This window comes from Trachinotus anak, unplaced genomic scaffold (assembly GCF_046630095.1).
Source record: "Trachinotus anak isolate AG129_WGS33_773 ecotype Australia unplaced genomic scaffold, CSIRO_AGI_Tana_v1 ptg000026l, whole genome shotgun sequence".
In the NCBI taxonomy this organism is placed as follows: domain Eukaryota; kingdom Metazoa; phylum Chordata; class Actinopteri; order Carangiformes; family Carangidae; genus Trachinotus; species Trachinotus anak.
The window spans coordinates 15,437,368-15,461,500 of NW_027273877.1; the positions used below are offsets into that span (position 1 = coordinate 15,437,368).

General features: G+C 45.1%; 18 non-coding genes and 10 pseudogenes across 18 annotated transcripts; all 28 read right to left on the bottom strand.

Annotated features, from left to right (window-relative positions):
* Nucleotides 1-1,234: 1,234 nt before the first annotated feature.
* Nucleotides 1,235-1,353, bottom strand: LOC139610734 (5S ribosomal RNA). Its single transcript, XR_011686041.1, has one exon. It is a non-coding gene; the product is annotated as a 5S ribosomal RNA (ribosomal RNA).
* A 272-nt stretch (nt 1,354-1,625) lies between these two features.
* Nucleotides 1,626-1,744, bottom strand: LOC139610925 (5S ribosomal RNA). The gene has a single exon (XR_011686227.1). It is a non-coding gene; the product is annotated as a 5S ribosomal RNA (ribosomal RNA).
* Nucleotides 1,745-2,016: 272 nt separating this feature from the next.
* On the bottom strand, nt 2,017-2,125 carry LOC139610344 (5S ribosomal RNA; annotated as a pseudogene).
* A 280-nt stretch (nt 2,126-2,405) lies between these two features.
* LOC139610321 (5S ribosomal RNA) lies at nt 2,406-2,514 on the bottom strand (annotated as a pseudogene).
* Nucleotides 2,515-2,786: 272 nt separating this feature from the next.
* On the bottom strand, nt 2,787-2,895 carry LOC139610358 (5S ribosomal RNA; annotated as a pseudogene).
* Nucleotides 2,896-3,175: 280 nt separating this feature from the next.
* Nucleotides 3,176-3,294, bottom strand: LOC139610735 (5S ribosomal RNA). Its single transcript, XR_011686042.1, has one exon. It is a non-coding gene; the product is annotated as a 5S ribosomal RNA (ribosomal RNA).
* A 272-nt stretch (nt 3,295-3,566) lies between these two features.
* Nucleotides 3,567-3,685, bottom strand: LOC139610215 (5S ribosomal RNA). The gene has a single exon (XR_011685662.1). It is a non-coding gene; the product is annotated as a 5S ribosomal RNA (ribosomal RNA).
* A 272-nt stretch (nt 3,686-3,957) lies between these two features.
* Nucleotides 3,958-4,076, bottom strand: LOC139610736 (5S ribosomal RNA). The gene has a single exon (XR_011686043.1). It is a non-coding gene; the product is annotated as a 5S ribosomal RNA (ribosomal RNA).
* Nucleotides 4,077-4,348: 272 nt separating this feature from the next.
* On the bottom strand, nt 4,349-4,467 carry LOC139610268 (5S ribosomal RNA). The gene has a single exon (XR_011685713.1). It is a non-coding gene; the product is annotated as a 5S ribosomal RNA (ribosomal RNA).
* A 272-nt stretch (nt 4,468-4,739) lies between these two features.
* LOC139610738 (5S ribosomal RNA) lies at nt 4,740-4,858 on the bottom strand. The gene has a single exon (XR_011686045.1). It is a non-coding gene; the product is annotated as a 5S ribosomal RNA (ribosomal RNA).
* Nucleotides 4,859-5,130: 272 nt separating this feature from the next.
* On the bottom strand, nt 5,131-5,239 carry LOC139610322 (5S ribosomal RNA; annotated as a pseudogene).
* A 6,229-nt stretch (nt 5,240-11,468) lies between these two features.
* Nucleotides 11,469-11,577, bottom strand: LOC139610323 (5S ribosomal RNA; annotated as a pseudogene).
* A 268-nt stretch (nt 11,578-11,845) lies between these two features.
* LOC139610739 (5S ribosomal RNA) lies at nt 11,846-11,964 on the bottom strand. The gene has a single exon (XR_011686046.1). It is a non-coding gene; the product is annotated as a 5S ribosomal RNA (ribosomal RNA).
* A 280-nt stretch (nt 11,965-12,244) lies between these two features.
* On the bottom strand, nt 12,245-12,363 carry LOC139610740 (5S ribosomal RNA). Its single transcript, XR_011686047.1, has one exon. It is a non-coding gene; the product is annotated as a 5S ribosomal RNA (ribosomal RNA).
* Nucleotides 12,364-12,643: 280 nt separating this feature from the next.
* Nucleotides 12,644-12,762, bottom strand: LOC139610029 (5S ribosomal RNA). Its single transcript, XR_011685480.1, has one exon. It is a non-coding gene; the product is annotated as a 5S ribosomal RNA (ribosomal RNA).
* Nucleotides 12,763-13,034: 272 nt separating this feature from the next.
* On the bottom strand, nt 13,035-13,153 carry LOC139610573 (5S ribosomal RNA). The gene has a single exon (XR_011685882.1). It is a non-coding gene; the product is annotated as a 5S ribosomal RNA (ribosomal RNA).
* Nucleotides 13,154-13,425: 272 nt separating this feature from the next.
* Nucleotides 13,426-13,544, bottom strand: LOC139610145 (5S ribosomal RNA). Its single transcript, XR_011685592.1, has one exon. It is a non-coding gene; the product is annotated as a 5S ribosomal RNA (ribosomal RNA).
* Nucleotides 13,545-13,816: 272 nt separating this feature from the next.
* LOC139610741 (5S ribosomal RNA) lies at nt 13,817-13,935 on the bottom strand. Its single transcript, XR_011686048.1, has one exon. It is a non-coding gene; the product is annotated as a 5S ribosomal RNA (ribosomal RNA).
* Nucleotides 13,936-14,207: 272 nt separating this feature from the next.
* Nucleotides 14,208-14,316, bottom strand: LOC139610324 (5S ribosomal RNA; annotated as a pseudogene).
* A 272-nt stretch (nt 14,317-14,588) lies between these two features.
* Nucleotides 14,589-14,697, bottom strand: LOC139610325 (5S ribosomal RNA; annotated as a pseudogene).
* A 268-nt stretch (nt 14,698-14,965) lies between these two features.
* On the bottom strand, nt 14,966-15,084 carry LOC139610742 (5S ribosomal RNA). The gene has a single exon (XR_011686049.1). It is a non-coding gene; the product is annotated as a 5S ribosomal RNA (ribosomal RNA).
* A 280-nt stretch (nt 15,085-15,364) lies between these two features.
* Nucleotides 15,365-15,473, bottom strand: LOC139610377 (5S ribosomal RNA; annotated as a pseudogene).
* A 272-nt stretch (nt 15,474-15,745) lies between these two features.
* Nucleotides 15,746-15,854, bottom strand: LOC139610436 (5S ribosomal RNA; annotated as a pseudogene).
* A 272-nt stretch (nt 15,855-16,126) lies between these two features.
* On the bottom strand, nt 16,127-16,245 carry LOC139610114 (5S ribosomal RNA). The gene has a single exon (XR_011685562.1). It is a non-coding gene; the product is annotated as a 5S ribosomal RNA (ribosomal RNA).
* A 272-nt stretch (nt 16,246-16,517) lies between these two features.
* LOC139610743 (5S ribosomal RNA) lies at nt 16,518-16,636 on the bottom strand. The gene has a single exon (XR_011686050.1). It is a non-coding gene; the product is annotated as a 5S ribosomal RNA (ribosomal RNA).
* A 6,445-nt stretch (nt 16,637-23,081) lies between these two features.
* On the bottom strand, nt 23,082-23,200 carry LOC139610744 (5S ribosomal RNA). Its single transcript, XR_011686051.1, has one exon. It is a non-coding gene; the product is annotated as a 5S ribosomal RNA (ribosomal RNA).
* A 272-nt stretch (nt 23,201-23,472) lies between these two features.
* LOC139610326 (5S ribosomal RNA) lies at nt 23,473-23,581 on the bottom strand (annotated as a pseudogene).
* Nucleotides 23,582-23,849: 268 nt separating this feature from the next.
* On the bottom strand, nt 23,850-23,968 carry LOC139610745 (5S ribosomal RNA). The gene has a single exon (XR_011686052.1). It is a non-coding gene; the product is annotated as a 5S ribosomal RNA (ribosomal RNA).
* Nucleotides 23,969-24,133: the final 165 nt, after the last annotated feature.

Consider the following 24,133-nt stretch of genomic DNA (forward strand, 5'->3'; position numbering starts at 1 on the left):
GCTCTTCGGCGTCCTCCCCCGGCTCTCCACACACACACAGGGAGATCTTTTCTTTGCACAGAGCACATTTCCCCTCCGCATCACACTCTCGTGCGTAATGCCCCTGTTTCCCACATTTAAAACAAATAAAAGTGGGACAGTCTCTGACAATGTGGCCAGGCTGTATACACAAGCGGCAAACTTTAACTTGCCTGTCATGGATGACGCGGAAGTGCTCCGCTCCGCTTACCGTCTCAAACTTAGTGGAATATGGCAATGATTTCACAGCGTCTGTGAAACGGACCTTTAAAAACCTCGTCCCATCAGCGATGTCCGTCCCTGGCCACATCCTCCTCTTAATGGACGAGACCGCAGTGACTCCCCAGTCCTGTAGTTTTGCCAATATTTCCTCATCCTCTATGTAAGTGGGCAGATTAATGAATGAGACGACCATTTCATTGTTACCCAGTTCTTTCGCCATCAGTCTGTTGTTCCCAATTCTCAGTCCGTCCATCAGCTTTTTCTTCCCGCTTTCCTCTTTCATCGTCAGCTCGTATGACTTTGGCGTCTTAAAACGGCAGCCAAGCACTTCTCCACACTCCGCCCTCACTTTTCTCAGCATGTCCATCATCGTTGTTCTCTCCTCTCCTTCTATTTCCAACATGATTGTCAGTCTCTTTTCGTACATTTTCTTCTGTTTTTCCGCACTCGCGGGCATTCTCTTCTCCGTCGTCTTTTCCGTTCCTTTGTCTGTCACCGTTGGATCCATTTGAATGATTTTTTAAACACAAAGAGTCCCCCAGACAGCAAAAGCTGTCGGGGGATGTAACCCACAAATTAAATACTAAACTAAAAAATTACAAACCAGCAAAAACCAAGGCTGAAAACGATCCAAAAAAACACGGACTGATTGACTGTCGTGAACGTACGGCGTGCTCCTCCTCTGTGCGTGCTCAGGGTGGTATGGCCGTAAGCCGGAGAGCAAGTCACAACTACCCCCTTTATACATGATGATCCACACCATCACAGACATGGCTGTGTATGTCAAGCGCGGGTGTCTTTGCTCGACTTTCTTTCTTTCTTTCTTTCTCTCAACTTGTCAACTTGTCAACTGTGTAATGTGAAAATATGAAAGTGTGGTTTGTGCACTGTGAGCTGAACTGTCTGCACAGTGATTGACAGTTGAGCAGTGGCACAGTCAGTGCTGTTTACTGAAGCAGCAGCGTCCTCTGTTGTTTGCACAGAAAAGTGAAAAAGCTTACAGCACCTGGTATTCCCAGGCGGTCTCCCATCCAAGTACTAACCAGGCCCGACCCTGCTTAGCTTCCGAGATCGGACGAGATCGGGCGTGCTCAGGGTGGTATGGCCGTAAGCCGCAGAGCAAGTGACAACTACCCCCTTTATACATGATGATCCACACCATCACAGACATGGCTGTGTATGTCAAGCGCGGGTGTCTTTGCTCGACTTTCTTTCTTTCTTTCTTTCTCTCAACTTGTCAACTGTGTAATGTGATAATATGAAAGTGTGGTTTGTGCACTGTGAGCTGAACTGTCTGCACAGTGATTGACAGTTGAGCAGTGGCACAGTCAGTGCTGTTTACTGAAGCAGCAGCGTCCTCTGTTGTTTGCACAGAAAAGTGAAAAAGCTTACAGCACCTGGTATTCCCAGGCGGTCTCCCATCCAAGTACTAACCAGGCCCGACCCTGCTTAGCTTCCGAGATCTGACGAGATCGGGCGTGCTCAGGGTGGTATGGCCGTAAGCCGCAGAGCAAGTGACAACTACCCCCTTTATACATGATGATCCACACCATCACAGACATGGCTGTGTATGTCAAGCGCGGGTGTCTTTGCTCGACTTTCTTTCTTTCTTTCTTTCTCTCAACTTGTCAACTGTGTAATGTTATAATATGAAAGTGTGGTTTGTGCACTGTGAGCTGAACTGTCTGCACAGTGATTGACAGTTGAGCAGTGGCACAGTCAGTGCTGTTTACTGAAGCAGCAGCGTCCTCTGTTGTTTGCACAGAAAAGTGAAAAAGCTTACAGCACCTGGTATTCCCAGGCGGTCTCCCATTCAAGTACTAACCAGGCCCGACCCTGCTTAGCTTCCGAGATCGGGCGTGCTCAGGGTGGTATGGCCGTAAGCCGCAGAGCAAGTGACAACTACCCCCTTTATACATGATGATCCACACCATCACAGACATGGCTGTGTATGTCAAGCGCGGGTGTCTTTGCTCGACTTTCTTTCTTTCTTTCTTTCTCTCAACTTGTCAACTTGTCAACTGTGTAATGTGATAATATGAAAGTGTGGTTTGTGCACTGTGAGCTGAACTGTCTGCACAGTGATTGACAGTTGAGCAGTGGCACAGTCAGTGCTGTTTACTGAAGCAGCAGCGTCCTCTGTTGTTTGCACAGAAAAGTGAAAAAGCTTACAGCACCTGGTATTCCCAGGCGGTCTCCCATCCAAGTACTAACCAGGCCCGACCCTGCTTAGCTTCCGAGATCGGGCGTGCTCAGGGTGGTATGGCCGTAAGCCGCAGAGCAAGTGACAACTACCCCCTTTATACATGATGATCCACACCATCACAGACATGGCTGTGTATGTCAAGCGCGGGTGTCTTTGCTTGACTTTCTTTCTTTCTTTCTTTCTCTCAACTTGTCAACTGTGTAATGTGATAATATGAAAGTGTGGTTTGTGCACTGTGAGCTGAACTGTCTGCACAGTGATTGACAGTTGAGCAGTGGCACAGTCAGTGCTGTTTACTGAAGCAGCAGCGTCCTCTGTTGTTTGCACAGAAAAGTGAAAAAGCTTACAGCACCTGGTATTCCCAGGCGGTCTCCCATCCAAGTACTAACCAGGCCCGACCCTGCTTAGCTTCCGAGATCAGGCGTGCTCAGGGTGGTATGGCCGTAAGCCGCAGAGCAAGTGACAACTACCCCCTTTATACATGATGATCCACACCATCACAGACATGGCTGTGTATGTCAAGCGCGGGTGTCTTTGCTCGACTTTCTTTCTTTCTTTCTTTCTCTCAACTTGTCAACTTGTCAACTGTGTAATGTGATAATATGAAAGTGTGGTTTGTGCACTGTGAGCTGAACTGTCTGCACAGTGATTGACAGTTGAGCAGTGGCACAGTCAGTGCTGTTTACTGAAGCAGCAGCGTCCTCTGTTGTTTGCACAGAAAAGTGAAAAAGCTTACAGCACCTGGTATTCCCAGGCGGTCTCCCATCCAAGTACTAACCAGGCCCGACCCTGCTTAGCTTCCGAGATCGGACGAGATCGGGCGTGCTCAGGGTGGTATGGCCGTAAGCCGGAGAGCAAGTGACAACTACCCCCTTTATACATGATGATCCACACCATCACAGACATGGCTGTGTATGTCAAGCGCGGGTGTCTTTGCTTGACTTTCTTTCTTTCTTTCTTTCTCTCAACTTGTCAACTGTGTAATGTTTTAATATGAAAGTGTGGTTTGTGCACTGTGAGCTGAACTGTCTGCACAGTGATTGACAGTTGAGCAGTGGCACAGTCAGTGCTGTTTACTGAAGCAGCAGCGTCCTCTGTTGTTTGCACAGAAAAGTGAAAAAGCTTACAGCACCTGGTATTCCCAGGCGGTCTCCCATCCAAGTACTAACCAGGCCCGACCCTGCTTAGCTTCCGAGATCGGACTAGATCGGGAGTGCTCAGGGTGGTATGGCCGTAAGCCGCAGAGAAAGTGACAACTACCCCCTTTATACATGATGATCCACACCATCACAGACATGGCTGTGTATGTCAAGCGCGGGTGTCTTTGCTTGACTTTCTTTCTTTCTTTCTTTCTCTCAACTTGTCAACTGTGTAATGTGATAATATGAAAGTGTGGTTTGTGCACTGTGAGCTGAACTGTCTGCACAGTGATTGACAGTTGAGCAGTGGCACAGTCAGTGCTGTTTACTGAAGCAGCAGCGTCCTCTGTTGTTTGCACAGAAAAGTGAAAAAGCTTACAGCACCTGGTATTCCCAGGCGGTCTCCCATCCAAGTACTAACCAGGCCCGACCCTGCTTAGCTTCCGAGATCGGACGAGATCGGGCGTGCTCAGGGTGGTATGGCCGTAAGCCGCAGAGCAAGTGACAACTACCCCCTTTATACATGATGAACCACACCATCACAGACATGGCTGTGTATGTCAAGCGCGGGTGTCTTTGCTTGACTTTCTTTCTTTCTTTCTTTCTCTTAACTTGTCAACTGTGTAATGTGATAATATGAAAGTGTGGTTTGTGCACTGTGAGCTGAACTGTCTGCACAGTGACTGACAGTTGAGCAGTGGCACAGTCAGTGCTGTTTACTGAAGCAGCAGCGTCCTCTGTTGTTTGCACAGAAAAGTGAAAAAGCTTACAGCACCTGGTATTCCCAGGCGGTCTCCCATCCAAGTACTAACCAGACCCGACCCTGCTTGGCTTCCGAGATCGGACGAGATCAGGCGTGCTCAGGGTGGTATGGCCGTAAGCCGCAGAGCAAGTGACAACTACCCCCTTTATACATGATGATCCACACCATCACAGACATGGCTGTGTATGTCAAGCGCGGGTGTCTTTGCTCGACTTTCTTTCTTTCTTTCTTTCTCTCAACTTGTCAACTGTGTAATGTGATAATATGAAAGTGTGGTTTGTGCACTGTGAGCTGAACTGTCTGCACAGTGATTGACAGTTGAGCAGTGGCACAGTCAGTGCTGTTTACTGAAGCAGCAGCGTCCTCTGTTGTTTGCACAGAAAAGTGAAAAAGCTTACAGCACCTGGTATTCCCAGGCGGTCTCCCATCCAAGTACTAACCAGGCCCGACCCTGCTTAGCTTCCGAGATCGGACGAGATCGGGCGTGCTCAGGGTGGTATGGCCGTAAGCCGCAGAGCAAGTGACAACTACCCCCTTTATACATGATGATCCACACCATCACAGACATGGCTGTGTATGTCAAGCGCGGGTGTCTTTGCTCGACTTTCTTTCTTTCTTTCTTTCTCTCAACTTGTCAACTGTGTAATGTGAAAATATGAAAGTGTGGTTTGTGCACTGTGAGCTGAACTGTCTGCACTGTGATTGACAGTTGAGCAGTGGCACAGTCAGTGCTGTTTACTGAAGCAGCAGCGTCCTCTGTTGTTTGCACAGAAAAGTGAAAAAGCTTACAGCACCTGGTATTCCCAGGCGGTCTCCCATCCAAGTACTAACCAGGCCCGACCCTGCTTAGCTTCCGAGATCGGGCGTGCTCAGGGTGGTATGGCCGTAAGCCGGAGAGCAAGTGACAACTACCCCCTTTATACATGATGATCCACACCATCACAGACATGGCTGTGTATGTCAAGCGCGGGTGTCTTTGCTCGACTTTCTTTCTTTCTTTCTCTCAACTTGTCAACTGTGTAATGTGATAATATGAAAGTGTGGTTTGTGCACTGTGAGCTGAACTGTCTGCACAGTGATTGACAGTTGAGCAGTGGCACAGTCAGTGCTGTTTACTGAAGCAGCAGCGTCCTCTGTTGTTTGCACAGAAAAGTGAAAAAGCTTACAGCACCTGGTATTCCCAGGCGGTCTCCCATCCAAGTACTAACCAGGCCCGACCCTGCTTAGCTTCCGAGATCGGACGAGATCGGGCGTGCTTTTTTTTTTCTCTTTTATTATCAAAAAGATTCAAATACATTTGAAATTCATTATTATTCCAATTTTGTGATGATATTTACATTATGTACACAGTGAAGACAACAAAAACCAACAAAAGAAAAGTAGAATCAAAGAGTCTACCTGAGAATCTACAAAAAACAGCCATCAACACTAAGGTCGAGAAATTTAAATGTAACATTATTGAATAAAGGAAAATGACAAACAAACAAACAAAATTCACATTTTACATCATTATCTCTAAATCACCATTGTCTTGTAACTTTATCAGGCTTGTATTTGACATGAATGTTCTTTGAAAGTCCATGCTTTTTATTGAAATCATTATCCTGAGGTGTAATTTTAAAGAATTTCTGAAAAGCTCCCATCTATTCACAGTTTTATTATCATGTAATGCATAGTTCCGGGCTGTATATATTGCTTGCCTTGTGAAGGCCAAAATGATGTTAATTAACATTGTGTTAGCATCTTTCTTTCTGGCTACAAGCCCAAAGAGAAGAGTCCACTTCCACTCGCTTTCCTCTGTAAAAGAGATTCCACAATGCTGTTCCAAGAGAACTCTGACTCGTTGGCTGAACTCTTTGCAGACCGGACAGTGCAAGACAAGATGTTCTAAATCCTCCTCTTCTTCCCTACATACAGCACATTCTCTTCCATACCTTGTTTTATTTATTTGGTGTAGAATAATGCTCGTGAAAACTCTTCTGTGTCTTATTTTGAAATCAATGTTTGTACAATGGGGGTTGCCATATTTGGGCATTATATTATGCCAAATAGTAGTTATATTTTTGTTTGGAAAATGTTTTTGCCATGCTTTCTCTGAGGCAGGCCGTTGTGTGATTTTTTTTAAGAATAAGTTGTACCAGATTTTGGATTTTATTTCCAGGAGGTTTTTGGAGTTGTGACCTGTCCACAGAAGAAATTCTGGAGCATCACTCTGCACCTTACCATATGTTTTTGTCCAGACAGCTCTCCAATGTAATGGAAGGCCTTCTGAGATTTTACAGCACATTTGATCAATAATACCTTTTCTTATTTTAATTCTCTTATTTTTAACAACACTTTGGATTTTCCCTGCATTTACTATTCCCTTCTCATCCAGCACATCTCCCAAAGTCTGTATACCTGCCTGCACCAGGAGGGCACAGGAAAGTGGTCTGCTCAAATGCATAATCTCTGGGTTGTGGAAAATGGGGAGCTGCAAAAGTTGATTTCTGTTTTCTACTTTAGCCTTGAGGAGTGGTCGAGCCAACCCCCAAGCTTCCAAGATTTCTTTATCAAAAGGATTGAGATGTGAGTATTGAGTTTTAGTTTGAACCTGACAGAGATTGTTTTTATTGCAATTGCCTATGGAGATGAGTGAACTATGGAAAAAATCTTTCCATACATGTTTATTAGTAGTTTGTAAATATTTCTGTATCATTTTAATTCTCAGTGCATGTTTCTTTGTCACTATATCAATTAGTTTTAAACCACCATTATTGTAACTGTCAATGATTGTGTTGTGAGCTATGAGGTTTCTTTTGCTGCCCCATATAAAGGCAGAGATGCAGTTATTAATGCTGTTTAGAACTTGACCTGGCATATGACAGACAGATAGCGTATGAACTAGTTTGGATAGAACCAAGGAGTTGATCACGACCACCTTACCTCGCAGCGTTAGCCCCCGCATTTTCCACAACGCCAGCGTATTACTGATTTTGCTCATCAGCTCCTTCCATGTTTTGTTTGCAGCAGCCTCCTGATCATGCCCTAGGTGCACTCCCAAGACCCTGACACTATCCGCCGCCTCTCTGAACTGCCACCTATTTGGCGACCGAGCTACATTGCCACAATACATTATTTCTGTTTTATTCATATTGATTTTGGATCCTGATGCTTTGCCATACTCCTGGATGTGTGCTAATACTTTGTCTATACTGTCTTCATTTTTAATCATAATGTTTGTATCATCAGCGTACTGTAAAATTTTGGTTTCTATTCCTATTGGAGATGTAATACCTGTTATTTGTTTGTCCTGAGTAATTAACAAGGCTAGAGGCTCGGCCACCAAACTGTACAGCAGGGAGGAGAGGGGACACCCCTGCCTCACTGATCTTTGAATTTGAAATTTCCCGGTCATATGTCCATTGCATTTAACACAACCATATGCATTGTTGTATAGTAATTGGATCCATTTGATGAATTTATCACCAAAACCAAATTTTTGAAGAACTGCCCATAAGAATTTGTGCTCCACCCTGTCAAAAGCTTTTTCAAAATCAATGCCCAGGTAAATGCCTCCCTGTTTTACCATTTCAATTATGTTTTCTTTGACTGATAGCACTGTATCTATGATGTCTCTGCCAGGAATACTGTAAGCTTGTGTCCAGTTGACTATCGATGCAATAACTGTTTTTAACCTATTTGCCAAGAGTTTTGTTATTATTTTATAGTCTGTATTGAGTAAACTGATTGGTCTGTAATTGTCAAGCATGGTTTTGTCCCCTCTATTTTTGAATATGATTGTAATCAGACCAAGTGTCAAGGTCTCAGGAGTACGACCTTTTCCCTCCATCTCCTCAAACACTTTCAATAGAATCGGAGCCAGACTATCTTTAAAAGCTATATAAAAGTCACCTGTCAGTCCATCTGTACCTGGACTTTTATTCTTGTTAAGATTATCTATTGCCTCTGAAACTTCATTTAGAGTTATAGGAGAATCACACCAGTTTTTGTCTTCTATTGATATTTTACACTGAATACTGTCTAATGTTTTCTCCATCTCCTTATCCACTATATTATTGCTTGAGAAAAGATTTCTATAATATTCCTGTACTGTTTCTAATATTTCAGATGTTTCTGATACAGTTTTGCCCTCTATATTTTTTATTTCATTGATAAATACTTTACCTTGTTTTTTCTTTTCAAGACCTAGAAAATATGCTGTGCATTTTTCCCCTTCCATAATATGTTTTGCCCTGCTTCTTATCATTGCCCCTCTGCACCTATTAATTTCTATCAGGTCCTGTTTGCTTTTTAAATTTATATACTTACTCATATCATGATCGGGATTTGTTTCTAGTTTATCTAACTCATCTCTTATTTTCCCTCTAATGTCTAACTCTTCTTGATTCTCTAACCATTTCTTATGTTTACTGTAATTTACACATGCTTTTTTGATTCTATATTTAACTTCTTCCCACCATATAAGGAGATCTTCAACAAAAGGTAATTCTTCAGTTATTATCTGCAACAATCTTCTGATTTTCATATTAAATTTTTTCTCTCCCAGGAGGCTGCTGTTAAAGCACCAGAGTCCTCCATTTCTGGATTCCCCTGGAGCTCCCAACTTAACCTCCAGGAATGAATGATCACTCCATGGATTTGTAATGTATTTTATGTATGCAACTTTTGAAGTTATCTGGGGTGATATTAAACATAAATCAATTCTAGATCTTTTCATTTTACCTTTAACAATTTGCTGCCTTGAGAATTCTTTTCTGTTGGGGTGTAAGACTCTCCATAAATCTACTAGGTTCATTGTCTCCATCACCTCATACAGAGTATTCCTACTGGCATCATCTTTAAACACATTATTGTTTGATATATCATTTTTAGTGAGACTGACATTGAAATCTCCTATAACAAAACACTTCGTGGTACACCATTTGAGTAGTTGTTTAAAAAATACTTTCCTGTCTTTTTCCTCATTTGGTGCATAAACATTTACTATTCTGAATTTCTCCTCAGTTTTTATGACATCAATTACCAAATATCTGCCTAAAGGATCATTGTAAACACACTGTATGTTACAGAACACATGTTCTCTACATAATATTGCAACACCACGAGAGGATGCAGTGCCATTGGCCACATAAACATTCCCTTTCCATAAGCTTTGAACTGATTTGACAATATTTTCATCCCACTTAGTTTCTTGCAGACATAAAATATCACATTTTGCAGACATTAATATTGCATTTAGTTTCTCTCTACTGCGGAGCCCACGTGCATTGAGAGAGAGAAGGAAAGCCGTCATCACATAGAGTTTAAAAAATGTTGTGCTCATGTTTTGCTCTTGCTTTTGCTTTTTTTATTTTTCTTTGCTGGCCTTCCAGAATTTAATTTTTTCCTAATCTGATTTATTTGGAAAATGTCCAGTTCAGAGTCTGATTCTGCTGTCTGAGGAGCTGACGATGGAAAACCTGTCGCAGAGAGAGTGAGAGGATCTGGAGCGCTATCGGCTGAGGGGAGAAGCGGTTCCTGGGAGCTCGGCAGCTCGACGGGTTCGAGGTCTTTTCCAGGCCCCGTTCCCATCACAGCACACATGTCCTTTGTGGACCGCATATGTCCAACCATCCCCTGCTGAACGCTGAGCACTGTCGCGCTCTCTTTGCGCGCTCGTGCCGGCCGCTCCGCGCTGACGCTCCGCGAGTCAGCCTCTTCAGCCATGACTGTCTCATTTACGCACTCCATTTCCTCCTCTTCTTCACTCTCCGCACTTCCATTTTCCTCTAAATCTGCCTCAGACTCATCTTGGATTTCTCCATCATTCTCACTGATGTTGCACACACAATTATCTAGATTATTATGGCATAGTTCACACCGTTTGGCGGCTTTAACGCACTCTCTGGCATAATGCCCCTGGACTCCGCATTTGTGACACATGAATTCAGGGCATTCTCTGAGAATATGCCCTGACTGTAAACACACTCTACATACTTTCACTTGTCTGTCATGTATAACACGAAAATATTCCGACCCGGTCGCTGTATTGAATTTTGCCGAATACGGAAGAGACTGTACTGTGTCATTAAACTTAACTCTCACATACCTTGTCCCATCTGCAATGTGCGTTCCCGGCCACATTCTCCTCTTAATCGGAGATGTAGCTGAAACTCCCCAACCATGTAACTTGTCCACAATTTCTTCGTCCGTGATGTATGCAGGAAGTCCAAGAAAAGAGACCACCAGTTGATCATTCGCCAGCTCTCTCCCCATGACGCTCGTCGTTCCGATTTTAAAACCATCCATTAGCCGATCTTTCCCCGACACACTTGTCATGGTAATTTCATATTTTTTATCACCAGTAAATCTGCAGGCAATAAGTCCGCCGCACAGCTCTCTGATGCATTTCATTAATTCCATCGCTGTCACAGCTTCCTCGCCAACCAGTTCAACTTGTACTGTTAAGTTTTTTTCAAAATGCATTTTCTTTTCATTTATTCCTTTATCGTTTCTGTCGTTTCTTAGTCCATTTTCCATTCTCAAGATGCCTGTCGACTTCCCGATAGTCCCAGTCGCCATGTTATCCGTCCGAAAAAGAATCCCGAAACGGGATTCAAAACGAGAGACAAACAAACTTTTATCCCCCCAAACAGCGTGAGAACTGTTGGGGGAATAACTAAAACAAAAAACACACTCACTCCAAAACAAGAAAAGTTCATTCAATAGTCAAATATTCTCAAAAAAAGGAGGGGGGGAGCACTCGCTCCCTCGCTCCAACGCTGTCTCTCTGTCTCACTCCTCTCTGACTCTCGCCGTAACACCAGACATGCGCAGTACGTGCTCAGGGTGGTATGGCCGTAAGCCGCAGAGCAAGTGACAACTACCCCCTTTATACATGATGATCCACACCATCACAGACATGGCTGTGTATGTCAAGCGCGGGTGTCTTTGCTTGACTTTCTTTCTTTCTTTCTTTCTCTCAACTTGTCAACTGTGTAATGTGATAATATGAAAGTGTGGTTTGTGCACTGTGAGCTGAACTGTCTGCACAGTGATTGACAGTTGAGCAGTGGCACAGTCAGTGCTGTTTACTGAAGCAGCAGCGTCCTCTGTTGTTTGCACAGAAAAGTGAAAAAGCTTACAGCACCTGGTATTCCCAGGCGGTCTCCCATCCAAGTACTAACCAGGCCCGACCCTGCTTAGCTTCCGAGATCGGGCGTGCTCAGGGTGGTATGGCCGTAAGCCGGAGAGCAAGTGACAACTACCCCCTTTATACATGATGATCCACACCATCACAGACATGGCTGTGTATGTCAAGCGCGGGTGTCTTTGCTCGACTTTCTTTCTTTCTTTCTCTCAACTTGTCAACTGTGTAATGTGATAATATGAAAGTGTGGTTTGTGCACTGTGAGCTGAACTGTCTGCACAGTGATTGACAGTTGAGCAGTGGCACAGTCAGTGCTGTTTACTGAAGCAGCAGCGTCCTCTGTTGTTTGCACAGAAAAGTGAAAAAGCTTACAGCACCTGGTATTCCCAGGCGGTCTCCCATCCAAGTACTAACCAGGCCCGACCCTGCTTAGCTTCCGAGATCGGACGAGATCGGGCGTGCTCAGGGTGGTATGGCCGTAAGCCGCAGAGCAAGTGACAACTACCCCCTTTATACATGATGATCCACACCATCACAGACATGGCTGTGTATGTCAAGCGCGGGTGTCTTTGCTTGACTTTCTTACTTTCTTTCTTTCTCTCAACTTGTCAACTTGTCAACTGTGTAATGTGAAAATATGAAAGTGTGGTTTGTGCACTGTGAGCTGAACTGTCTGCACAGTGATTGACAGTTGAGCAGTGGCACAGTCAGTGCTGTTTACTGAAGCAGCAGCGTCCTCTGTTGTTTGCACAGAAAAGTGAAAAAGCTTACAGCACCTGGTATTCCCAGGCGGTCTCCCATCCAAGTACTAACCAGGCCCGACCCTGCTTAGCTTCCGAGATCGGACGAGATCGGGCGTGCTCAGGGTGGTATGGCCGTAAGCCGCAGAGCAAGTGACAACTACCCCCTTTATACATGATGATCCACACCATCACAGACATGGCTGTGTATGTCAAGCGCGGGTGTCTTTGCTCGACTTTCTTTCTTTCTTTCTTTCTCTCAACTTGTCAACTTGTCAACTGTGTAATGTCAAAATATGAAAGTGTGGTTTGTGCACTGTGAGCTGAACTGTCTGCACAGTGATTGACAGTTGAGCAGTGGCACAGTCAGTGCTGTTTACTGAAGCAGCAGCGTCCTCTGTTGTTTGCACAGAAAAGTGAAAAAGCTTACAGCACCTGGTATTCCCAGGCGGTCTCCCATCCAAGTACTAACCAGGCCCGACCCTGCTTAACTTCCGAGATCGGACGAGATCGGGCGTGCTCAGGGTGGTATGGCCGTAAGCCGCAGAGCAAGTGACAACTACCCCCTTTATACATGATGATCCACACCATCACAGACATGGCTGTGTATGTCAAGCGCGGGTGTCTTTGCTCGACTTTCTTTCTTTCTTTCTTTCTCTCAACTTGTCAACTGTGTAATGTGATAATATGAAAGTGTGGTTTGTGCACTGTGAGCTGAACTGTCTGCACAGTGATTGACAGTTGAGCAGTGGCACAGTCAGTGCTGTTTACTGAAGCAGCAGCGTCCTCTGTTGTTTGCACAGAAAAGTGAAAAAGCTTACAGCACCTGGTATTCCCAGGCGGTCTCCCATCCAAGTACTAACCAGGCCCAACCCTGCTTAGCTTCCGAGATCGGACGAGATCGGGCGTGCTCAGGGTGGTATGGCCGTAAGCCGCAGAGCAAGTGACAACTACCCCCTTTATACATGATGATCCACACCATCACAGACATGGCTGTGTATGTCAAGCGCGGGTGTCTTTGCTCGACTTTCTTTCTTTCTTTCTTTCTCTCAACTTGTCAACTGTGTAATGTGATAATATGAAAGTGTGGTTTGTGCACTGTGAGCTGAACTGTCTGCACAGTGATTGACAGTTGAGCAGTGGCACAGTCAGTGCTGTTTACTGAAGCAGCAGCGTCCTCTGTTGTTTGCACAGAAAAGTGAAAAAGCTTACAGCACCTGGTATTCCCAGGCGGTCTCCCATCCAAGTACTAACCAGGCCCGACCCTGCTTAACTTCCGAGATCGGACGAGATCGGGCGTGCTCAGGGTGGTATGGCCGTAAGCCGCAGAGCAAGTGACAACTACCCCCTTTATACATGATGATCCACACCATCACAGACATGGCTGTGTATGTCAAGCGCGGGTGTCTTTGCTTGACTTTCTTTCTTTCTTTCTTTCTCTCAACTTGTCAACTGTGTAATGTGATAATATGAAAGTGTGGTTTGTGCACTGTGAGCTGAACTGTCTGCACAGTGATTGACAGTTGAGCAGTGGCACAGTCAGTGCTGTTTACTGAAGCAGCAGCGTCCTCTGTTGTTTGCACAGAAAAGTGAAAAAGCTTACAGCACCTGGTATTCCCAGGCGGTCTCCCATCCAAGTACTAACCAGGCCCGACCCTGCTTAGCTTCCGAGATCGGACGAGATCGGGCGTGCTCAGGGTGGTATGGCCGTAAGCCGGAGAGCAAGTGACAACTACCCCCTTTATACATGATGATCCACACCATCACAGACATGGCTGTGTATGTCAAGCGCGGGTGTCTTTGCTTGACTTTCTTTCTTTCTTTCTTTCTCTCAACTTGTCAACTGTGTAATGTGATAATATGAAAGTGTGGTTTGTGCACTGTGAGCTGAACTGTCTGCACAGTGATTGACAGTTGAGCAGTGGCACAGTCAGTGCTGTTTACTGAAGCAGCAGCGTCCTCTGTTGTTTGCACAGAAAAGTGAAAAAGCTTACAGCACCTGGTATTCCCAGGCGGTCTCCCATCCAAGTACTAACCAGGCCCGACCCTGCTTAGCTTCCGAGATCGGGCGTGCTCAGGGTGGTATGGCCGTAAGCCGCAGAGCAAGTGACAACTACCCCCTTTATACATGATGATCCACACCATCACAGACATGGCTGTGTATGTCAAGCGCGGGTGTCTTTGCTCGACTTTCTTTCTTTCTTTCTTTCTCTCAACTTGTCAACTGTGTAATGTGATAATATGAAAGTGTGGTTTGTGCAATGTGAGCTGAACTGTCTGCACAGTGATTGACAGTTGAGCAGTGGCACAGTCAGTGCTGTTTACTGAAGCAGCAGCGTCCTCTGTTGTTTGCACAGAAAAGTGAAAAAGCTTACAGCACCTGGTATTCCCAGGCGGTCTCCCATCCAAGTACTAACCAGGCCCGACCCTGCTTAGCTTCCGAGATCGGGCGTGCTCAGGGTGGTATGGCCGTAAGCCGGAGAGCAAGTGACAACTACCCCCTTTATACATGATGATCCACACCATCACAGACATGGCTGTGTATGTCAAGCGCGGGTGTCTTTGCTCGACTTTCTTTCTTTCTTTCTCTCAACTTGTCAACTGTGTAATGTGATAATATGAAAGTGTGGTTTGTGCACTGTGAGCTGAACTGTCTGCACAGTGATTGACAGTTGAGCAGTGGCACAGTCAGTGCTGTTTACTGAAGCAGCAGCGTCCTCTGTTGTTTGCACAGAAAAGTGAAAAAGCTTACAGCACCTGGTATTCCCAGGCGGTCTCCCATCCAAGTACTAACCAGGCCCGACCCTGCTTAGCTTCCGAGATCGGACGAGATCGGGCGTGCTCAGGGTGGTATGGCCGTAAGCCGCAGAGAAAGTGACAACTACCCCCTTTATACATGATGATCCACACCATCACAGACATGGCTGTGTATGTCAAGCGCGGGTGTCTTTGCTCGACTTTCTTTCTTTCTTTCTTTCTCTCAACTTGTCAACTTGTCAACTGTGTAATGTGATAATATGAAAGTGTGGTTTGTGCACTGTGAGCTGAACTGTCTGCACAGTGATTGACAGTTGAGCAGTGGCACAGTCAGTGCTGTTTACTGAAGCAGCAGCGTCCTCTGTTGTTTGCACAGAAAAGTGAAAAAGCTTACAGCACCTGGTATTCCCAGGCGGTCTCCCATCCGAGTACTAACCAGGCCCGACCCTACTTAGCTTCCGAGATCGGGCGTGCTCAGGGTGGTATGGCCGTAAGCCGCAGAGCAAGTGACAACTACCCCCTTTATACATGATGATCCACACCATCACAGACATGGCTGTGTATGTCAAGCGCGGGTGTCTTTGCTCGACTTTCTTTCTTTCTTTCTTTCTCTCAACTTGTCAACTGTGTAATGTGATAATATGAAAGTGTGGTTTGTGCACTGTGAGCTGAACTGTCTGCACAGTGATTGACAGTTGAGCAGTGGCACAGTCAGTGCTGTTTACTGAAGCAGCAGCGTCCTCTGTTGTTTGCACAGAAAAGTGAAAAAGCTTACAGCACCTGGTATTCCCAGGCGGTCTCCCAGGCAAGTACTAACCAGGCCCGACCCTGCTTAGCTTCCGAGATCAGGCGTGCTCAGGGTGGTATGGCCGTAAGCCGCAGAGCAAGTGACAACTACCCCCTTTATACATGATGATCCACACCATCACAGACATGGCTGTGTATGTCAAGCGCGGGTGTCTTTGCTTGACTTTCTTTCTTTCTTTCTTTCTCTCAACTTGTCAACTGTGTAATGTGATAATATGAAAGTGTGGTTTGTGCACTGTGAGCTGAACTGTCTGCACAGTGATTGACAGTTGAGCAGTGGCACAGTCAGTGCTGTTTACTGAAGCAGCAGCGTCCTCTGTTGTTTGCACAGAAAAGTGAAAAAGCTTACAGCACCTGGTATTCCCAGGCGGTCTCCCATCCAAGTACTAACCAGGCCCGACCCTGCTTAGCTTCCGAGATCGGACGAGATCAGGCGTGCTCAGGGTGGTATGGCCGTAAGCCGGAGAGCAAGTGACAACTACCCCCTTTATACATGATGATCCACACCATCACAGACATGGCTGTGTATGTCAAGCGCGGGTGTCTTTGCTTGACTTTCTTTCTTTCTTTCTTTCTCTCAACTTGTCAACTGTGTAATGTGATAATATGAAAGTGTGGTTTGTGCACTGTGAGCTGAACTGTCTGCACAGTGATTGACAGTTGAGCAGTGGCACAGTCAGTGCTGTTTACTGAAGCAGCAGCGTCCTCTGTTGTTTGCACAGAAAAGTGAAAAAGCTTACAGCACCTGGTATTCCCAGGCGGTCTCCCATCCAAGTACTAACCAGGCCCGACCCTGCTTAGCTTCCGAGATCGGACGAGATCGGGCGTGCTCAGGGTGGTATGGCCGTAAGCCGGAGAGCAAGTGACAACTACCCCCTTTATACATGATGATCCACACCATCACAGACATGGCTGTGTATGTCAAGCGCGGGTGTCTTTGCTTGACTTTCTTTCTTTCTTTCTTTCTCTCAACTTGTCAACTGTGTAATGTGATAATATGAAAGTGTGGTTTGTGCACTGTGAGCTGAACTGTCTGCACAGTGATTGACAGTTGAGCAGTGGCACAGTCAGTGCTGTTTACTGAAGCAGCAGCGTCCTCTGTTGTTTGCACAGAAAAGTGAAAAAGCTTACAGCACCTGGTATTCCCAGGCGGTCTCCCATCCAAGTACTAACCAGGCCCGACCCTGCTTAGCTTCCGAGATCGGGCGTGCTTTTTTTTTTCTCTTTTATTATCAAAAAATTCAATTTTTTACATCATTCAATCTTATTCTCAACATGTAAACTCGGACAGTGAAAGCTAAAGTATGCAGTGATTTATGCTTTTTTTAAAACCCATATTTACATTATATTTACAAACACCAAAGAAAGAAACAACGAAAAATCAGTGCAGTCTCCACGCCCCCAGGAGAGATTCACATTAATTTTCTATGAAGACTGGATCTCCCTCCAATACAGTGAACTGAAGGGTACCGGTGTCCACATTTAAACCCAAAGAAAGAAAGAAACAACAACACCAAAAGGAGAAAAAACCAAACTAAAATGAAATACATTAAAATAAAATGGACTATAATGGCGTGATGAAATAAAATACCCTGCTGGAACCAGATAGAACACAAATCAACCAGCAAGGAAGACCAACATTCTGAAGAGACATAATGACACTACTTAAAAAGCAAAACTTAGCACATTGTCTCCTGTTATTCTCACAAGTTTTGCTTTGTCTAAGAAGATTTTTTCAAATTTCTGTTTGTCTGCTTTTTGCATTGTCCGTATATGAAGTTTTATTGAGTTTGTGAAGATCTTCCACCTGTTGGTTTGTCTGTTATCATAGAGTGCATAGTTCCTGGCTGTATAGATTGTGTGTCTGGCGAAGGCAAGGATGATATTGATGAGTTCATTGTTAATTCCTTTTCTCTTTTCCGTTAGTCCAAATAGCAGAGTCCACTGCCAGTCCGTTGTGTTGGAAATCCTGAGTTCACAGCACATTTCCAGGAGTTCTTTGACCTGCTCAGAGAAAGGAATGCAGACGGGACAATGCAGGAGGAGATGCTCTAAATCCTCCTCCTGCTCTTGACAAACAGTACAGTCTCTTCCGTACATGTTTTTGTTAATCTGGTGCAGAATGACGCCTGTGAAGATCCTCCTGTGCCTTATTTTGTAATCTGTGTTAGTGCATTGTGGGTTACTGTAACAAGGACTTATGTTGTGCCAAATTGTAGACGTGTTTTTGAATGGGAATGCTTTCTTCCAGGTTATTTCTGAGGTGGGCCTCCGTGTGGCCTTTTTTAGCAACATAGTGTACCATGTTTTAGATTTTATTTCTTGCATGCTTTTGGTGTGTGCACCAGTCCACAGGAGGAAATCCAGGGTGTCATCCTGCACCTTACAAACAGAGTTTTTGTGGGCTTGTTTCCATTCAGGAGGCATGTTCTTTTCCATTTCCTCACACACCTGTTGTATGTACTGTTTTTTCCCCTTGCACCCTTTGTCCCTCAAAGCAGTCATTATTTTTTCACTGTCTATTTTACCCTTTCCATTCATTATGTCCCCTAATGTTTGCAGCCCTGCTGCCACCAGGAAGCCATATGAGAGGGAGGTGCCCCTACAAGTGAGCTCTGGATTGTGGAGGATGGGGAGCTTCAGTAACTGTGACCTATTGGAGACCTTTGTCTTGAGGAGTGGCCGTGCCAGCTCCCAGGCTTCAAGGATCTCTCTTTCAAACGGTTGGAGATGTGAGTACTGTTTCTTGGGTAGAATTTGGCAGAGGTTGTGTCTGCCACAGTGACCTAAGGAGGTTATTGTTTTTTGCAGGTAATCTTGCCATGGATGATTTTTAGAATTTTGCAAGGCTTTTTTGATTGTTTGAATTCTGAAGACATGTTTCTTTGTTGCAATATCAATTAGTTTTAGACCTCCTTCTTTATAGTCATTGATTATTGTCCTGTGTGCTATTAGATTTCTTTTGCTTCTCCAGAGAAACGTGGAGATGCTGTTATTTATGCTGGTTTGGATGTGTCCGGGTATGTCGTAGACTGCCAGTATGTGGTTTAGCTGTGAGAGCACAAGGGAGTTGGCTACGACCACCTTGCCTCTCAGTGTGAGCCCCCTCATCCTCCACAGTGCCAGCGTGCTGCTTATTTTTCCCAGCGCCTCCCTCCACGTTTTGTCTCTGGCTTTGTCCTGGTTTTTCCCCAGGTGCACTCCCAGGACCTTGACACTCTCTCCTGCCTCCCTGAACTGCCATCTGCCTGGTGACCGCACCACCTCGCCACAGTACATGATTTCTGATTTGTTAAAGTTGACTTTTGCCCCTGATGCTTTGCTGTATGTTTCAATATGAACTAAAACCTTGTCTATGCTGTCCTCATCCTGTGTCATTATGTTAGTATCATCCGCAAACTGTGCTATTTTGTGTTCTTTCCCTGCTGGTGATGTTATACCTTTAATTTGCTTGTCCTTCCTGATTAACATTCCGAGGGGTTCGGCCACCAGGCTGTATAACAGGGAGGAGAGGGGACAGCCTTGCCTTATTGATCTTTGAATCCGAAAAGTGTCTGATAATTGCCCATTGCATTTGACTTTACTGTTTGCATTGCTGTATAGTAATTGTATCCAATTTGTGAAGTTATTGCCGAAACCAAATTTTGCCAGTACTGCCCAGAGGAAATTGTGTTCGACTCTGTCAAATGCTTTGTTGAAGTCCACACCCAGATAGATTCCACCCTGTTTTGTCATGTGATTTATTGTTTCTTTAACTGACAGAATTGTGTCTGTGATGTCTCGCCCCGGAATGCCGTAAGCTTGAGACCAGTTGATGATGGAAGAAATGACTGATTTTAACCTGTTTGCCAATATCTTGGTGAGAATTTTGTAATCTGTGTTTAATAAACTGATTGGTCTGTAATTCTCCAGCAAGGCTTTGTCCCCTCTGTTCTTGTATACAACAGTTATCAGTCCAAGTGTCAAGGTCCTGGGAGTTCGACCTCCATTTTGCATATGGTTATACATTGTGAGTAGGATCGGAGCCAACCTGAGTTTAAAAGCTTGATAAAACTCAGCTGACAGCCCATCTGTGCCTGGACTTTTGTTCTTCCCCAGTTCTCCTATTGCCATCTCCACCTCCTGTAAGGTAAGTGGAGCATCACACCACTCTCTGTCCTCTTTAGACAATTTACTTTCAATACTCTCCATAGCTCCCTCCATACTTTCTGGTTTTATGTTACAACTTGTGAATAACTGTTTATAATATGTTTGTACTGTTTCTAAAAGATTTACTGCATCTGTTATTATTTCACCTTTCTCATTTTTCAATTCTTTTATGAATGTTTTGCTTTGCTTCCTTTTTTCTAGACCCAAGAAATAGGCAGTACATTTTTCTCCTTCTGTGATATGCTTCGCCTTGCTCCTGATTATTGCTCCCTTGCACCTTTTCATTTCCAAGTGATCTAATTGAGATTTTAAGCATATATATTTACTGACATCATAATTTGGTTCTTCTTCAATCTTCTCTAATTCTCTCCTTACCTGTTCTCTGATTTCTTCCTCTTCTCTGTTTTCTATCCATCTCTTTTGTTTGCAATAATTAATACATGCTTTTTTGATTCTTAACTTAGCTCCTTCCCACCACTCTATCACATCTTCTGTGTTCAATATTTCTTCAGTCATTGCTTCTAACAGATTATTCATTTTTCTTCTAAATTTCTCATCTTCAATGCAACTATTGTTTAAGCACCACAAGCCTCCATTTCTAAACTCTCCTGTTTTCCCCATTCTTATTTCTAGCAGAGAGTGGTCACTCCAGCTGTTGGGTATGTATCTTGCACTTTTTAACTGAGACACCACTGCTGGAGTGCCTAAGCATAGATCAATTCTTGACTGCTTCAACTTCCCTTCAACTACTTGTCTCCTTGAGAACTCTCTTTTGTTTGGCTGTAACACTCTCCATATCTCTGTCAGGTTATTATCATTCATGGTTTCATACAGTATTTTCCTGCTGGCATCCTCCTTAAATACATTATTTGCTGAGATATCCATTTTGTTTAAAACAACATTGAAGTCCCCTATTATCACACAATTCGTTTTACACCATTTTGTTATTTGTTTGAAAAATATTTTCCTGTTTTTTTCCTCATTTGAAGCATATACATTTATAATCCTTTGTTTTTCCCCCCCTCTTTCCACATCTATTACAATCATCCTGCCTTCAGCGTCTTTATGCACACAGTCCGTTTTTTCAAAGCTGTTTTCTTTGCATAAGATGGCCACTCCTCTCGCTAAATCTGTCCCATTAGCATACATGACCGACCCTCTCCACAGCGCTTTAACAAAACTGATGGCGCTTTCATCCCATCTTGTCTCTTGTAAACATAAGATATCACATTTGACAGACCCAAGAATGCATTCAATTTTCCCTCTGCTGCGGAGCCCACGGGCATTGAGCGAGAGAATAACTGTCATGGAGAGGGTGAGCTGCAAAAATGAGAGATTTGCTATCATATCTGATTTTTTGCCTTACTTTTTTTGCTTTTTTTCGCCTGCCTCTCTGTATTTTGCCTTTTTCTGATTTGCGTGATCTGTGTGAGGTCCATGTCGGATTCCGAGTCAGCCATTTGGGGAGCTGCTGGCGGTGCGCTCTTCGCCGAGCGCGGAGCGCAGAGCGGAGCGCTTTGCGGAGCGTCCGTTTCAGCCTGAGAGGCGGCGGTTAATAGTGATTTTTCCAGAGCAGGGAGATCGGCGGGTCCGAGAGCTTTTCCCAGTCCCGTCCCCGCCTCAGTGTGCTCTCTTTGGCCGCAGGGCAGACTCATACTAGCGCTCTCGATGTCAGAATCACACCACTGCGCGCTCACCAAGCTCTCGTCTGCCTGCGGCTCTGCGCTGGGACTCCTCGTCTCACCAGCTCCCGCCGCCTCACTGAAACACTCCATCTCCGCCTCCTCAGCTTCGCACTCACTCCCCTCCTGACCTGACTCAGACCCTTCACGGACCTCCTCTGATTCACTGTTCCTACAGACACAGTTTTCCATATTGTTGTGGCATAGCTCACACCTCTCCTCGACTTTTACGCATTCTCTCGCGTAATGCCCCTGGACTCCGCATTTATGACAGGTGAATTCCGGGCATTCTCTGAGGATGTGCCCTGGCTGAATACAAATTCTACACACCTTAACCTGCCTGTCATGAATCACCCTGAAGTATTCCGGCCCCGTGGCCGTTTGAAACCGAGCCGAATAAGGAAGAGACTGTACCGTTTCATTAAACTTTACTTTCACGTACCTGGTCCCGTCTGCGATTCTCGTTCCCGGCCACATTCTTCTCTTAATCTGTGATGTGGCCGACACTCCCCAGCCATGTAGTTTCTGCAGTATTTCCTCGTCCGTAATGTACGCCGGCAGCCCCAGGAATGACACCACCAGCTCGTCATTTGTCAGCTCCTTCCCCAGCACACTCGTTGCTCCGATCCTGAAGCCGTCCAGCAGCCTTTGTTTCCCAGACGTGTTCGTCATCGTGATCTCGTATCTCTTGTTACCAATGCATCTGCATGCAATTAGTCCCCCGCACAGCTCTCTCACACACTTCATTAGCTCCATCGTTGTTACATTGTCATCTCCGTTTAGCTCAATCTGGATCGTTAAATCTTTTTCATAAGCCGTTTTCGTTCCTGCTGTCTGTGTTTTCGCCGTTACCGTTTCGTTTAGTCCGTTTTCCTTTCTCAAAGTGTTTGTAAACTGTCCATTAGTCCTGGCCGCCATTTTGTCCATCCGTAGTTTAAACCCACAAACGGGTTCAAAAAAAAAGAGGGAAAAGAAAAAGCTGTAATCCCCCCAAACAGCGTTAAAGCTGTTGGGGGAATGAAAACACACAAAAACCACAGTCGCTCAAACACTAAAACACGCTCATTCACACAAATAATAACTCGAAAAAAAACACTCGCTCGCTCGCTCGCTCTCTCTCGCTCACTTCCTATCTCTCAACTGCCGTGCAACCTGTCATGCGTGATGCGTGCTCAGGGTGGTATGGCCGTAAGCCGCAGAGCAAGTGACAACTACCCCCTTTATACATGATGATCCACACCATCACAGACATGGCTGTGTATGTCAAGCGCGGGTGTCTTTGCTCGACTTTCTTTCTTTCTTTCTTTCTCTCAACTTGTCAACTGTGTAATGTGATAATATGAAAGTGTGGTTTGTGCACTGTGAGCTGAACTGTCTGCACAGTGATTGACAGTTGAGCAGTGGCACAGTCAGTGCTGTTTACTGAAGCAGCAGCGTCCTCTGTTGTTTGCACAGAAAAGTGAAAAAGCTTACAGCACCTGGTATTCCCAGGCGGTCTCCCATCCAAGTACTAACCAGGCCCGACCCTGCTTAGCTTCCGAGATCGGACGAGATCGGGCGTGCTCAGGGTGGTATGGCCGTAAGCCGGAGAGCAAGTGACAACTACCCCCTTTATACATGATGATCCACACCATCACAGACATGGCTGTGTATGTCAAGCGCGGGTGTCTTTGCTCGACTTTCTTTCTTTCTTTCTTTCTCTCAACTTGTCAACTGTGTAATGTGATAATATGAAAGTGTGGTTTGTGCAATGTGAGCTGAACTGTCTGCACAGTGATTGACAGTTGAGCAGTGGCACAGTCAGTGCTGTTTACTGAAGCAGCAGCGTCCTCTGTTGTTTGCACAGAAAAGTGAAAAAGCTTACAGCACCTGGTATTCCCAGGCGGTCTCCCATCCAAGTACTAACCAGGCCCGACCCTGCTTAGCTTCCGAGATCGGGCGTGCTCAGGGTGGTATGGCCGTAAGCCGGAGAGCAAGTGACAACTACCCCCTTTATACATGATGATCCACACCATCACAGACATGGCTGTGTATGTCAAGCGCGGGTGTCTTTGCTCGACTTTCTTTCTTTCTTTCTCTCAACTTGTCAACTGTGTAATGTGATAATATGAAAGTGTGGTTTGTGCACTGTGAGCTGAACTGTCTGCACAGTGATTGACAGTTGAGCAGTGGCACAGTCAGTGCTGTTTACTGAAGCAGCAGCGTCCTCTGTTGTTTGCACAGAAAAGTGAAAAAGCTTACAGCACCTGGTATTCCCAGGCGGTCTCCCATCCAAGTACTAACCAGGCCCGACCCTGCTTAGCTTCCGAGATCGGACGAGATCGGGCGTGCTCAGGGTGGTATGGCCGTAAGCCGCAGAGCAAGTGACAACTACCCCCTTTATACATGATGATCCACACCATCACAGACATGGCTGTGTATGTCAAGCGCGGGTGTCTTTGCTTGACTTTCTTTCTTTCTTTCTTTCTTTCTCTCAACTTGTCAACTTGTCAACTGTGTAATGTGATAATATGAAAGT